Source organism: Balaenoptera ricei, chromosome 3 (assembly GCF_028023285.1).
Source record: "Balaenoptera ricei isolate mBalRic1 chromosome 3, mBalRic1.hap2, whole genome shotgun sequence".
Taxonomy (NCBI): domain Eukaryota; kingdom Metazoa; phylum Chordata; class Mammalia; order Artiodactyla; family Balaenopteridae; genus Balaenoptera; species Balaenoptera ricei.
In genome coordinates this window covers 17,938,138-17,954,889 of record NC_082641.1, presented here as the reverse complement: position 1 = coordinate 17,954,889, position 16,752 = coordinate 17,938,138, and the positions used below count along the sequence as shown (strand labels likewise).

Below are 16,752 nucleotides of genomic sequence, written 5' to 3'. Positions count from 1 at the left end.
CTTCTCTGTAACTCTATATTTCTTATTGAAAATGAATACTTCTCACTTGTGTTACAGCCAGTTTTCTTTTGCAGTATTACATTTAACACCAATAAGTACCTGTTCAATTTCTGGTACATTTTCAAAGATTATAGTTCAGTGTTCCTAGGACTTAGAATACAGAAATTGTTTCTTCCATTGCTTATATAAGTAATTTGATGAAGTCACTAGACACTCATTTGCACGAACAGTTTTAAAAAACAAAACAAAGCAAATCATTTTCCTCTTCTAAATCCAGGAGAGTTTATCTACTAAAGTATATAACAATGAGAATATTTAACTAAATGGATATTTTATTCCTTTAGCTGTGTGGTTTTACATAATTTACTACTTTGTCATTTTTTTCTTAAAATTATCAACCTATATTTTCTTATGGAAATACCCTTAGTGATCAGAAGGTCAGTGTACTGAACAAATGTTATAAAAGTGGCAATTAGAAATCACCATACTTTAGCAACTGGGATGTATATGACAAATGGCTAGTAAATAATAGGTTATGATTAATAACACAGAGTCCTAGAGCAACACTTTCCTTGCTTTCTATTCAGGGAAACTGAAAAAATATAAATAAATATTTCAAAGGAGAAAGAAATAATGCATTTGATTCTCTAGAATGTGGCATTAATAAAGAACATGTTCCCACCTCAAAAATACTGATTTTTAACAATTTTACTGCTTATTTGTGGCAATCTGTAATAGCTAATTGAGGAGACTAGTTTGAAAGATTGTTCTACTTTTACATAAAAGGTGACATTGTACATCTGAATTCTGTTTTGGATTTGTGCATAAAAAATATGTTCAGTTTAGAGTATAAGAAATAGCAGAGATCTTCCTAGGTAGTGTCAGTATTCTTTTTTTTTTTTTTTTTTTTTAATTTATTTTTGGCTATGTTGGGTCTTCGTTTCTGTGCGAGGGCTTTCTCTAGTTGCAGAGAGTGGGGGCCACTCTTCATCGCGGTGCGCGGGCCTCTCTTGTTGAGGAGCGCAGGCTCCAGACGCGCAGGCTCAGCAGTTGTGGCTCACGGGCTTAGTTGCCCCGCGGCATGTGGGATCTTCCCAGACCGGGGCTTGAACCCGTGTGCCCTGCATTGGCAGGCAGATTCTTAACCACTGCGCCACCAGGGAAGCCCAGTGTCAGTATTCTTATTCACAAGGATGATAGTGAGGTTTTTCAGATGAAGAGTATAAAACTCAACCGGTGGAAGAAAACAACTTCTGGGTATGGATGAAGGGTAATTTGCAAAAGCTTGAACAGCCATCCAGACAAATAGGCTGGAGTGCAACAAGGAAATGAAAATATCTTAATGGGAGAGAAACTACAGTATGGTTAGGGAACCAAGATGGCATGCTCAGGTCCCAGGGAGAGAGGAAGATCAATTCCAGATCTTATCTAGTGAAAAGAATCTGTACAAAGCAGCAGGCTTGTTTGGAATTTATTCGAAGTTGAATCTGTAGATCTAAGAGTAACTAGATGAGACCCACTAGGAAAGATTATGGGGTTAAGGGCATTTGAACTTTTAGAGCATTTTCATGCTGTGTCAGGAACTTTATCATTTTCATATTTCCTTTCCTCAGAAACACTCTGAGATCTTTATTTTCCACATCTTACTGTTAAGAAAACTGAGACTTAGATTAACCTGCCCAAGATCAACAAAACTGGCAAAGGTTTTTTTTTTAATTCTAAAGTTCAAATTTCTTCTAGTTTAACATATGAAAATGAAAAGATATTCTTTTCTTTTACCTGCCACTCTAAACCATATTTTTTAGACACGTCTGCAAAAGAGTCACATGACATATGCTGAATTGTCATCATAAACAGAAATGAGAGGGTAGAAGGAATATACCAAATAGGTCACCGTGATCTAATTATTTTCTTCTTGTGTTACATGCATATTCGAACTATAGCCTGAAAGTATAATAGGTGAGAGATATTTTTGAATCATGAGAAAGAAGAGGGTTTTCACATTTTCATGAATAAAAAATTAATCCCCTTGAAATCTTACATGCCTTTGTGTCAAGCCCTTTTTACTGTACTGTCATTTTGAATTATATCCTTCAGAGGAAAAAGACAGAATACATTTATAAACAGAAAAGCCACCTCTTTAGAAGCCAGTGCTCTTTCTGCAGGAATATTTCTCACATGGATCAATTAAACTGAAAATATGACATGAAATGACAAACTGAAATAATAACTTTTGAATGTAAAAGTCAAGAAAACATATATTTCATACATAATATAACTTAACAAGAGAATTTCCCACAGCTAGCTATATTTGTTCATGTCTGTTCAGCAGTTATGCTGAAAAAAAAATCTTCCTTCAGATGAACTTCATGGAGCTACATTTTTTTCATTGTTTAAAAATGCACAAGATAATTTCTTAAAATTTACTAATCATAATTCGTTTTGGCTTTGTGTGTGTACATATGCATGTGTGACATTGTTAAGCACCCGTTTCCATCCATTTCCTTCTATAAATCTGTTAGAAATGAAAATAAAATTAAATGTCATGGCCATTTGTAGGATGCAAGTGTAAATAGTTTGCTGTTTTACTGTTGCAAAATAGATGGTCCCTGAGGCATCAGAATTTCCTGCCAATTTCATTTGATGATGGTGACAGTGATATTTACTAATAAGTTACCATGTGTCATGCATTATGCAAACTGATTTGCATATATATTCCCATTTAGCTTTACAATGACTGTATAGTATTTTCTCAATTTTAGAAATAAAAGAACAAGAGTATATTATTAATAAAAGTTAAGTAGCTTGTCCAAGATCACACAGCTCCTAGGTAGGAGAACACAAGACCTAATCTTATGAAGGGACTTCAGAACTTTTTATCACTTTCCGTCTTAAAATGCAATTTGCCTTTAATGCCTGTGTTTTGCCCCAAAAGTCCTACAGAGAGAACTGTTCACAAACAAAGGAGGGAATACTGTTTCAGAAATAGAAATAATGCCAGGCATGTTAAAAGAGTTCTACCTGCAGTCATATAAAAACAAAATATTTTCTTTGTAAAATCTTTTACATATAGTCATATAGCTTCCATCTACGATAATCAAGGACATCCGTAGAGGATCTCCATCTGTCAAAATAAGCTACAGCAAAATGCTGATGGTTTCCATTACTTGAATTTTAAATGACAAAACCATCTAACAAGCTGATCTAAATTATACATTATGAGATCAAATCAATTAAGTGATGTGGTTAATTCACATTAGGCAAAATGCTTCTCTCACTTGTCTCTTCTGTGTAATAGTTTTGTAATGAATAAGAAAACAACGTAGGTGAAATAAAGCCCTTCATAGTTTTCATAAAAAGGGATAATTTGTAGGAAACATAGAGAAGTGTTTGCTTCTTTTTCCTTTCTTTTTCAATATAATAAGCATTTAAGAGAACTGTTTGTATGGTAAATGGATTCGAATGCAGAAAATAAGACATTAATATTTATTTTAAGACAATTTCTTAGTCGTAAATAAAACAGTATTTTAAAGTAAGTCTGTTTTTTGGGAATTCCTTGGCGCTCCAGTGGTTAGGACTTCGAGCTTTCACTGCTGTGGTCCAGGTTCAATCCTTGGTTGGGGAACTAAGAAGATCCAGCAAACCAACTGCAGAGCGAGGCCTAAATAAATAAATTAATAAATAAATAAACAAAATAAAGTAAGTCTGTTTTCATCAAATGCCTACCAAACATGTTTATATTGACTTTCTAGTTATAGGACAATTGATTCAGTTATAAGTCACTAAAATATTATTTGTACAATAGTTATTTTCTAAAACATATAATTGTATCCAATATTATACCTAGAACCATGAACCCAATTATACCCAGATGGGGCCACAAAGTCTATTTCTCTTTGTTTACCATTTACCATCTTTATACCTGGAAAACGATAAGCTTTGATACTGAAATTTAGTTGGTAAAACCATGTAATAAGTCATTCCGAATACAGAATTAAAGAGTAATTGAATTTTGACAGCTACTCAGATCCAGCCTTAGAAAATGTACCATCACGTTCTGCCAGGTGTCCAAAGTTTGATTGTCATGGGGATGACTGAGATTGACTACTAAAGATACAAGTTCATGTGTTAAGTTTATTTTTAGATATAATATTTGTACATATTTATATTTTAATATTTATTTATATATATATAATTTGAGAATTCAAAACTTTATACAGATTTATATATTTATTTAAATAATATCATAGGAGAAAATTTTTCCTGGATTTTGAGTGCCCAAGATATGCCTGAATATGTAAATGTGTGTATGCTGAGAATCACTTCGGTCCTTTTCACAATCTCTTTCTGTGACTGTTAGGAAGTGAATTATGTACAGATGTCTCCTCCCAACTTATCTGGAGACTCTGGCCAAGGGCCTGCTTCCTACCTGCAGATCAAGTACAAATAACTGTTAACACCCTCAGCATGTTTCTAAACGATGTCTCTGAGGCAAAGGTGGAATTTCTGTTCTTATCACTGCCTCCAATATGCTATTTTAGGTGAAAGAATGAGAAAGAGAAGATGGTGGCAATTACTCTGAAAGAATACCAAAAGAGACATGACTAAAATAATGGGTCTTATGTGAGCTCCACTTCTATTTAAATGAGAATGAGTACTTCAGCTTCACTCAAATATTTGAGGTTGGAAGGGTGGCGTGGACCAACTGGTCTGCAAAGTTAACTGTATAGATCAAATGTAAGTTAAGGCTTTCCTTAATTGGAACTGGGTGTCGGTTTTAAATAGTAACAACAAATTAATATATGAGGGTGTTAATGATATAAATTCATATTTGTTTATGTTTCTCAAACTTAGTACTGGTGCCGATTTGCATCAACTTTAATACACAGTTTAATTCCCATAATTAAATTGTATTTAAGTAATTTCAAACACCTAACACTTTTCTAGCATTCTCTGACAATTTTACTTAGTCTGTGGCTTTTAGGTCAGTACCTCCCAAAGATATGAATACGACAAAAAATTAGATAAGTTGACCTTTGATATTTATGTATGTATGATACATGACAATTAGATATTCTCCTCATTTGGGAGGAAATGTTTAAAAAGCATTAAAAATCATAAATTTTAGGGGTTAAAAAATTATACAAAGTGTTTATATTCAGGTATCTTCCAGTTCTCACATAGAATGTGGGCATGAGTCATATTTCATGACTCTTATTTCTATTCTTGAAAAATAAGCCAAGACACATTATAAAACTAGCTTTTTACTAAGTGGAATAAACACTTCAAGTTTAATTCCCAAATGGGCCTTTGTCTACTTCAATAAAAATAAATAAGAAATAACTGTTTCCTGAAGATAAGACATGCAAATGATAATCTGGGACTTATTCACCAGTGGCTCTCCCAGTGGTTCTCAAATTATATTTGCCTTAGGAATTCCTTGGGATCCTATGTCCCAGTGATGGAAGTTCTGCTACAATTGACGTAGCTTAGATCCAGAAATCTGAATTGTAGGTAAGTGTTCCAGTAGATTGTGATATAGATCGTCTGCAGGGCACAATTTGAAAATCTGTGGTGAAGGAGCAAGTGTTGATTCTCTGAGAAGGCTTTTTCATTATTCATTAACTAGAGGTAATGAGTTAATTATTTTGTACCTCATGAGAATTTTTTGATTCATGCAAAATTTCACCTATTTGGATGGAGACTGAGTATTAAAATGTAGTCATTTTAAACTAAGTATTTTGAAAGTTAATTTTTTTTTTAACACATTAAGCACTCATATACAGTTGTACATCTTGTTTAGAAGTTTTCCGAAGAGTTTACGGATGTCAGATACTGATGTTTGAAGGCTGAACTCAAACTGGATCAAAATGAATACAATTTGAAGGCAAGCTCAGTGAAAAACTTTGCACTCCCAGTTCTCCAATGAGAAGGGATTAGTGAGTTTCACTAGACTCTATGTGGGCAGATGTAAGCAAATGAAAAATAACAGGAGCAGAATGTTTAAATAATTTTTCATTGTTATAATTATCATTATTCACATCATATTGTGCTTTGCTAATGAGTGTATGAGTCCTTTTAAAATAGTGCTGAAACATTTGGATGACTTATTTCGTTCTATTTCCTATGTGGCAAAGTATAAAAGATTGTAGCCTGGTTGCCCCATTGCCCCATTAGCAGGCTTTCAGAAGAATTATGCTTATGAGCTGGATGGCTAGTGACCTTCTTGAGGTGGCAATTATAATCATAATACTATTTTAAACAATTTTACCCAGAGTAAAGGATATATACTATGATTGTTAATATCATTTCCCCAGTTTTCTTAAAATGCTTAAGTTTATTTTATTATTATTTCAGTCTTTGAAAATCACATTATAGTCAATTAAAAATTCCTGCCACACAAATGGGACCTAATGAAACTTAAAAGCTTTTGCACAGCAAAGGAAACCATAAACAAGACGAAAAGACGACCCTCAGAATGGGAGAAAATATTTGCAAATGAAGCAACTGACAAAGGATTAATCTCCAAAATATACAAGCAGCTCATACAGCTCAATATCAAAAAAAAACAAACAACCCAATCCAAAAATGTGCAGAAGACCTAAATAGACATTTCTCCAAAGAAAATGTACAGATTACCAACAAACACATGAAAGAATTCTCAACATCATTAATCATTACAGAAATGCAAATCAAAATTACAAAGAGATATCATCTCACACCGGTCAGAATGGCCATCATCAAAAAATCTACAAACGGGCTTCCCTGGTGGTGCAGTGGTTGAGAAACTGCCTGCTAATGCAGGGGACACGGGTTCGAGCCCTGGTCTGGGAAGATCCCACATGCCACGGAGCAGCTAAGCCCGTGAGCCACAACTACTGAGCCTGCGTGTCTGGAGCCTGTGTTCCGCAACAAGAGAGGCCACGATAGTGAGAGGCCCGCGCACCGCGATGAAGAGTGGCCCCCACTTGCCGCAACTAGAGGAAGCCCTCGTACAGAAACGAAGACCCAACACAGCCAAAAAAAAAAAAAAAATCTGCAAACGATAAATGCTGGAGAGGGTATGGAGAAAAGGGAACCCTCTTGCACTGTTGGTGGGAATGTAAATTGATACAGCCACTATGGAAAACAGTATGGAGGTTCCTTAAAAAACTAAAAATAGAACTACCATACAACCCAGCAATCCCACTACTGGGCATATACCCTGCAAAAACCATAATTCAAAAAGAGTCATGTACCAAAATGTTCATTGCAGCTCTATTTACAATAGCCAAGACATGGAAGCCACCTAAGTGTCCATCAACAGGTGAATGGATAAAGAAGATGTGGCACATATATACAATGGAATATTACTCAGCCATAAAAAGAAACGAAATTGAGTTATTTGTAGTGAGGTGGATGGATCTAGAGACTGTCATACAGAGTGAAGTAAGTCAGGAAGAGAAAAACAAATACTGTATGCTAACACATATATATGGAATCTAAGAAAAAAAAAAGGTCGTGAAGAGCCTAGGGGCAAGATGGGAATAAAGACACAGACCTACTAGAGAATGGACTTGAGGATATGGGGAGGGGGAAGGGTAAGCTGGGAAAAAGTGAGAGAGTGGCCTGGACATATATACTCTACCATGTGTAAAATAGCTAGCTAGTGGGAAGCAGCCACATAGCACAGGGAGATCAGTTTGGTGCTTTTTGACCACCTAGAGGGGTGGGATAGGGAAGGTGGGAGAGAGGGAGACGCAAGATGGAAGAGATATGGGGATATATGTATATGTATAGCTGATTCACTTTGTTATAAAGCAGAAACTAACACACCATTGTAAAGCAATTATACTCCAATAAAGATGTTAAAAAAAAATTCCTGCCACTTTTACACAATCAAATATATGTATTTATTCATACTTGTTCTTGATTCTTAAGAGATATGAATTGAATAATACTATCTTTACTTTTCTCAGTCAACAGTGCACTCTATAAGACAAATATCTATATGTATAAATATATTACAACCACAGTAAAATTCCATAATAGGAATATGATCAGAATAATTATTGGCATAAATAGGATACAGTTATTAGATCTAGCTGGGATTATTAGGAAATATGAAGGCTATAGCATTTAAGAAGAAACGTATAGTAAGAATTTAACAGACTGAAAGAGAGAAGGTTGGTTGCAGAGTGCCGTAATCCTGAATTATACACATGTATTTATGTATGTATGTATGTGCTTTTTTGTAGAGAGGCAATATCATAAATCGATATGTTTAAAAAATAACTTTGTTAAGTTGGTAAACACTGAAGTAGAGAGAAGATGTGGCACAAACCCAGGGCAGTTGTTTGGAATAAACAAACATAGCCAGAATTGAGAAATACACAGCAGCGGAATGCAAAGGACTTTGTGATCTATTGGATTCAGAGATAAGTAAGATAAAGAGCATGTGAAGAAATTATTTAAGTAGGAGATGGTTTTTCTGTTGATATGCTGAAATTTGAGTGGAAATGAACAAATGATGGCTGGAAATATAGGGAGCCTCAAAGAGAAGTCAGAGTCAAAAAAACATTTCCAAGAGACATTTAATGATAGAAGTGACAAATGAAACTTGAGGCATGGATGGAATTAATCAGATTAAAGAGGGCATAATTCTTTAATTTTGAATGTAAGAAAATCCAGGAGGGTGAATGAACAAAGGTATAAGGAGAACCTTAAAAATCCCCACCTCAAACCTTTAATACATATATTTCTGACAATGGTGTATATTTTTAACCACAGTTGTGAAGGTATCCTAAATTCTCATTTATGTCACATGGTTTAAATCTATTTCATATTTGCCTTATTATTGGTCTTAGCATTTATATAGGCAAAGAAATTAGACTTATACAGTATTTATGAGAGTTAAACATGATATAAATAATACTAAAACCATGGAAACAAAATATTTTGCACATATCTATCTTATTAACAAATATTGGACACAATAAATTATATCCTTTAATGAATTATGTTTCATGGATTGCTAGTTTTATAGAAAAGTAAATGCAAAAATGGCTATATCATTTTTTGTATGTATAAAGGGGATAAAAAAATTAAACTCTTCCCTCAAGCAGCTCTGTGTATAATGGACAATTATACTATTTGAAGTAAAATGAATGATAGACTTATGCACACAATGATATACAAATGTGTAAGATGGGCACCAAATCATTACAGAGCAGATCTGAGAGGATGTAGAAGGAATTAATATCAATATTGATTTCTGAAACCTCTAAGAGTTAGCCAGTGGAACAGCAAATGTGTACCAAAATATTTTAGACCATTGAAAAAGCATAATGTATTATTTAACGAATCATGAAAAAATGGAAGTGCAAAAACAAGAAAAAATTTCATCAAAAAATGACTTGAAGTTGTCCTTGAAAGAATGAAGAATAGAATTTATGTAAAAGGGGATGAGGAGCAGTGGGAAAATGAAACATTTTAGGCATAAGCAACAAGATAGGGAAGAGATATGTAGTGTTCAACTATAAAATAGTCAATTAATGAAAATTTAAACCATTGTATACATACATTAATGCATTAACATATGAATATTTAGAAATAAAATTTGTAGATCAATGAACTTGGTGCTATTGAAAAAATTAATTTTGGTTAAGTTTATTTTCTAGACTAGGCTCACAATGTTTCAAAAAAATCTGTGAAAAATCAAACTTTTGGTTAAATAAGTATTCCCAGGTAAATTTGAATTTCAAACATTTTTCAGGCCTAGTTTGTAAGATGTTGAATATATTTATAATTTATAATAAAACCTCAGATGTGGCCCATTTTTGTGAAATTATTGGGCAATATCAATGAGAATTATCCATCTACTATGTTTTGTTAGGTGGGTCAGAAATTACATAGACAAGGACAAAAGAAAGGTTTACATGATTAACGGAGGTTTTAAGGGAATATTCAATGTACTCCATAAAATGAATGTACAACGAAAGGTTATTGATGCACTTGAAACGTTGTGCACTCTTGCCAAGATCTACATCATGTTTACTATGTAATGGAAGTAGTGGTTATATAAATCACATATATTAAAAATACATATTTTTGAGAATCAGGAACACTTTTTATTCTGACAATCATTAAGTAATATAAATGGGTTTTTGTTTCATAGTTCGTTTGGAATTGGTTTGGTTGGAATTTTCAATACTGGCAAGTGAATGACGATACAGGGAAAGCCTGTCAAGCCGTCCATTTCCAAACTGAAGCAGCATCTGCACTGGCCCAGTTTGGCTTGGGGGTGGACTGACAGACAGGAGAAGTCTTAATTTTGCATATGGATCAAAACACTAATTAATATGATATACTGGAAATTTCTGATTTCCAGATCTAGATTTTGGTAATTAAAGGCAACATAAGACTACTATTTGAAGATGAGCAGAGAAGGCAAAGCGTACTGGCAATGAAGAAAGTCTAAAGGAACAGTGGGAGACAAAGGGGAAAAAAAGGGTTTTATTACATCTTGCATGTTGTACATTTTTAGACTAATGGTAACATGATGTGGGAGAGTCTAAAAGTTCAGGAAGCTGAGTTATCCCCTCGATGATATTATTTTTTTTCTGTGAAATATGAGACAAGGTCATATGAGATATGGTTTTTGCTTTTATTACCTTTTTATTTCCTATAGATAAGGCAAGATCATTTTGTGTGCTATTATACTTGCTTAAGTAATTAAAACACTAAAATATTTATAAAGCAACATTTTACTTCTCTGTAATTAGATGGTAAATCACACACACACACATATACACAAGATCACTATTTGAACAATTTAATGTCTGACTTCAATCACTGAATCAACAGTTTTATAGTAATATGCATTTATTTTCTAAATTTTATTTATTTATTTGTTTTTGTTTATGAAGTTTTTTTTACTTATTTTTTTTGTTTTTTAAAAGTGTACAATTCGGTGCTTTTTACTATAGACAAAAAGTTGTGCAACCATCTCTACTATCTAATTCTAGAATATTTTTATCACTCCAAAAAGAAACCACATACCCATGAGCAGTTATTCCCCAGTTCCTCTCAATTGCATCCTCCACTCCCATGCATAATTTTATCTACTTTCTGTCTCTGTAGATTTGCCTATCTGTACACTCCATAAAATGGAGTAATACAATATGTAATCTTTTATAACTAGCTTGTTTAACTTAGCACAGTATCTTTAAAGGTTAATCCATTTTGTAGCATGTATCAAAAAATAGTTCACTTTTATAAATTGACATATATTTGACATACAATATTATGTTAGTTTCAGGTCTACAGCACAGTGATTTGATATTTAAATTCATCACTAAAAGATCACTACAGTAAATCTATTGACCATCTATCCTCATACAAAGCCATGACAGTACCATTGATGATATTCCCTACTCTGTGCAATATGACACTGTGATTATTTATTTTATAACTGGAAGTATATACCTCTGAATTCCCTTCACCTATTTTGCCCATCCCCGCCACCTTCTTCCCCTCTGGAAACCACCCATTGTTTGTTCTCTGTATCTATGAGTCTGTTTTTGTTTTGTTTTTTCTATTTTGTTTTTTAAATACCAAATATAAGCGGGATCATATGATATTTGTCTTTTTCTGTCTGGCTAATTTTACTTAGTATAATACCCTCTAGATCCATCCATGTTGTAGTAAATGGCAGGATTTCATTCTTTTTATGGCTGAGTGATATTCCATTGTATATATGTACCACATCTTCTTTATCCATTCATCTCTTGATGTTCATTTAGGTTGCTTTAATTTCTTGGCTATTGTAACTAATGTTGCAATTAACATATGGGTGCATATATCTTTTTGAATTAGTGTTTTTGTTTTCTTTGGGTATATATCCAGAATTGAAATTGCTGGATCATCAACACTTATTTTTTGGCTTTTTGATGATAACCATTCAGACAGGTGTGGGACAATATCTCATGGTTTTGATATTTATTTCCCTAATGATTAGAGTTGTTGAGCATCTTTTCACGTGCCTGTTGGTCATCTGTACTTCTTCAGAAAAATGTCTTTTCAGGTCCTAGGCCTATTATTAAATTTTTTTTTTTTTTTTGAGTTTATGAGTTCTTCAGGTATTTTGGGTATTAACCCTTTACTGGATATATCATTTGGAAATATCTTCAATTAAGAAGTGTTTTTTTTTAATTTTTTAATAGTCCCATCTGCTTATTTTTGGTTTTGTTTCCCTTGCTGGAGGAGACAAATCCAAAGAAATATTGCTAAGATAGATTTCAAAGAGCACACCACCTATGTTTTCTTCTAGTAGTTTTGTGGTTTCAGGTCTTAAATTTAAGTCTTTAATCCATTTAGAGTCTATTTTTATATATCATGTGAGAAAGTGGTCCAGTTTCATTATTTTTCATGTACCTGTCTAGTTTTCCCAGCACCATTTATTGAAGAGGTGATCTTTCCCCCACTGGATATTCTTGTCTCCTTTGTTGTAGATTAATTTACCATAAGTGCATGGGTTTATTTCTGGGGATTCTCTATTCTGTTCCATTGATCTACTGATCTAACAATACCATTGACCTAACAGTACCATACTGTTTTCATTACTGTAGCTTTGTAGTAAAGTTTGAAATCCATGAGCATGATACTTCCAGCTTTGTTCTTCTTTCTCAAGATTTCTTTTGCTATTAGTGGTCTTTTGTGGTTCCATACAAATTTTAGGATTATTTGTTCCAGTTCTGTGAAAAATGCTATTTGTATTTTAATAAGATTAAATTAAATCTGTAGATTGCCTTGGGTAGAATATTTAACAATATTAATTCTTCTAATCCATGAGCATGGTATATCTTTCCATTTGTTTGTAAGTTTTCAATTTCTTTTATCAATGTCTTTTAGTTTTCAGAGTACAGGTTTTCACCTCCTTGGTTGTACTTATTTCTAGGCATTTTATTCTTTTTGATTGAATTGTACAGAGGATTGTTTTCTTAATTTTTCTTCCAACAGTTATTATTAGTGTGTAGAAATGCAACAAATTTCTGTAAATTAATTTGGGATCCTACATCTTTACTGAATTAATTTATTAGTTCTAATAGTTTATTTTTTTTTCTGGTGGAGTCTTCAGGATTTTCTATGTATAAGATTATGTCATCTGAAAAGAATAACAGTTTTATGTCTTCCTTTCTAATTTGGGTTTCTTTTACTTATTTTTCTTGTCAAATTGCTGTGGCTAGGACTTCCAATACTATGTTGAATAAAAGTGGTGAGAGTGGGCATCCTGGTCTTGTATCTGATGTTAGAGGAAATGCTTTCACCTTTTTCCCATTGACTATGATGTTGGCTGTGGGTTTGCCATATATAGCTTTTGTTATGTTGAGATATGCTTCCTTTACACCCACTTTGTTAATAGTTTTTATCATAAGTGAATGTTGTCAAAAGCTTTTTCTGCATGTATTGAGATGACCATATGATTTTTATCCTATGATAATGTGATGCATCACATTGGATAATGTGATGCATCACATTGATTGATTTGTGGATTTAGAACCATACTTGCATTCCTGGTATAAATTCCACTTGGTCATGGTGTATGAACCTTTTAATGTATTGTTTAATTTGGCTTGCCAATGTTTTGTTGAGGACTTTTGCATCTATGTTAATCAGGGATATAGTCCTGTAAATTGATGCTGGCCTCACAGAATGAGTTTGGAAGAGCCCCTTCCTCTTCAATTTTTTGGAATAGTTTGAGACAAATAGGTGTTAACTTCTTTAAATGTTTGTTAAAATCCACTTGTGAAGCTGCCTGGTCCTGGACTTTTGTGTATTGGGAGTTTTTTGATTACTGATTACACTTCATTACTAGTAATTGGTCTGTTCAGATTTTCTATTTTTTTCTGATTCAGTCTTGGAAGAATGCAGTGCTTCTAGGAATGTATTCATTTCTTCTAGGTTGTCCAATTTTTTGGCATATAATTTTTTGTCATAATCTCTTATGATCCTTTGTATTTCTGTGGTGTCAGTTGTAACTTCTCCTGTTTCACTTTTGTTTTTCTTCATTTTAATTTCTTTTTTTCTTGATGTGTCTGGCTAGAGGTTTATCAATTTTATTTATCTTTTCAAAGAACTAAATCTTAGTTTCATTGATTTTTCTTTTCTTTTTTTTTTTTTTTTAGCCTCTATTTCCTTTATTTCTTCTTGGCTCTGTGCTATTTTCTTCCTTCCAGTAACTTTAAGTTTTGCTTATTCTTCTTTTTCTCATTCCTTTAGGTATAAAGTTAGATTGGTTATTTGAGATTTTTCTTGTTTTCTGAGGTAGGCCTATATCATTATAATCTTCCCACTTAGAACTGCTTCTGCTGTTTCACATAGGTTTTGGAATGCTGTGTTTCCATTTTCAAACTCTGTGGTTGTAATTTCCCTCCTGTTTGCCAGTTATCATCCTGGGGGTGTGGGTCTTGAGTATAACCCATCTCCTCCCCTTCTACCCATCTTGTTGTGGTCCCTTCTTTATATCTTTAGTTGCAGAAAATCTTTTCTGTAAGACTTTAGGTTGTTCTCATAGATAGTTGCTCTGTAAGTAGTTGTAATTTTGGTGTGCCCAAACGATGAGATGAGTTTAAGTCCTTTCTACTCTGCCATCTTGATTCTCCTCTCTATTTTCTAAAGTTGAAATGTAAATGTAATATTTCAAGTAATCATCTCCTTAAGTCGTCTCAAGTATATGCTTTCAAGTTCTTAAAAATGTTTAACATTCTTATCAATTTGAAATAATTTCTACTTAGGTCTAATTATCTCCACCTTAGTTATTTGTTACGTATAGATACGTTTTATGTGCAGCTGAACATTGGTTTCTTATGTATTGTTTTTCAGTAACTTTAGATTAGTTATTACTATAAGCATAAAATAAAATGTATTTCAAAAGAGAATTTGTAATGGATTATTCCACCTTCTTTTTATTTTCTATTCTTATGGCTGAATGTTGCCACAGTACTGTATAATTCATTCATTCATTAAATGTATTTATTCAGGTCCTATAATCTTTATTTCTGATTAAACTGCAACATATTAATTTGTATTTTGTTAAGTAAATATATGTCTTTTGGTGTGTTCATCAATACTTGGAAATTTTCTCAAAGAAAAAGGAAGGGAAATATAAATCCTTTGTCCTTAGGTATTAATGAATGTGCACACATGCACACACACACACGTAGTGCAAGTTCTAATAATCAAAGTATAATTTTTTGAGTAGCGTTAGTTACTTAGAGGATGCCCACTTGGCCTATAATTAAGTAACAGATACTTTTTTTTTTTTTTTTTGTAACAGATACTTTTACCTTTGGAATTAACAGGGCACATTATCTGTAAGAAGCTAGAGAATTTGATCACTATAATTCTACCTTAGAACCTTAGTTCACTACATGCAGTTTTCTCCTTTTCTATGGGAACATGGTTATTTTTTGTTAAGCCTAGCAGGCATATTTGATAGCTGTGTATGTATATATTCTTATTGACTCTGTGAATAATTTCTTGTCACCTGTCTTCTAACTTAATGTGTGTTGTAGAGGTAGTGCCATTAAGATGTTTCATATGTGTCAAAAGTAGGATGCCCAGAAAATGATGGCAGTGTAATTACATAGTACATCATAAGCGATCCAACTTTGGCACAGGTGAAGATTTACTTCAGTTTTGAATTAATCTTAATGACCCTAGCTTTATTGCTGTTGAGTTTCTAGAAATGATAAAATGTCAAGCCATTGGAAATAAAATGACAGAACCTAAACAATCTGACAAGACTAATGCATAGTTTCCCTGACTTGTTCCATGTTCTGTAGACTTTATTACCAACTACAATGTTCTACTGAGAAATGCTTGTCTTAATGAATGCATCTTCCACCTTACTACAATGTATATCTGTTATGCAAAGAACAGAAAATTCAGTGCTCTGTATGTGTTTGTTTTATGTACACTAAAACCTCAATGTAGAAAACAGATGTAAGTGGAAAACACTGTTTTACTTCTATTATATCTTAATTTTAGTAGGGCATGTTAGTGGAATGCTATTAAGTCCATCTTTTAAGGACAAGACTAATATTTCAATTTAATGACAAGTTTTCCAATGCTGTTAGATAGTTATGAATTTTGCAGGCAAACTATATGCTGACAACTTTTTCTAAAACTGCTATTTAACTTATATTGATAGAGGATTGCAAAGTATGGCTGTCTTCACATTTATTGTTATTAGCCTCATAAAGTGTTCTTTCATAAAACATCAAAGTCATATCTCAGCCTATAGTCTTGAAAAGGCATATAGTCTTTCATCTATACTCATATTATCTGATGTCCTTTAGCTAGCCTCTCAGAGTTTAAATTTTTTTCTGACATTGAAAGGTCTCAATTCTGGCTAAACTCTTCACCTTCACTAACCATAAGCCTAAGTGATGACACCAGACTAGATTATTTCCCTTGATTTTTTGATTCTATTATTTTTACTTTTAAATGTTCAAATGAAAAGCAAACTCATAAACCTAACATGTAACCTAAAGTTGCTCCCCCTGAATAGCTTGGATAAAGTAAGCAGAAATTTTCCAAGCTTTTAAGTTAGATGCCCATATTTTCCTAAAGATTCCATTCAACCCTCCCCTTTCCCCAGTGATGCAACACCATCACCATCATGCACTGCTTGGCCATGTTATTCAAGAACTTTCCTAACACTTACTGATGTACTGTTAGATTAGACCATGACAGATCACACTATAGATT

The 16,752-nt window shown here is 33.2% G+C and overlaps 1 protein-coding gene across 5 annotated transcripts in view; it reads left to right on the top strand.

Moving 5' to 3' along the window:
* Positions 1–16,752, top strand: part of LOC132362145 (cadherin-12-like) — a 359,212-nt gene that overhangs the window by 279,443 nt on the left and 63,017 nt on the right. The gene's annotated exons all lie outside the window — the stretch shown is intronic.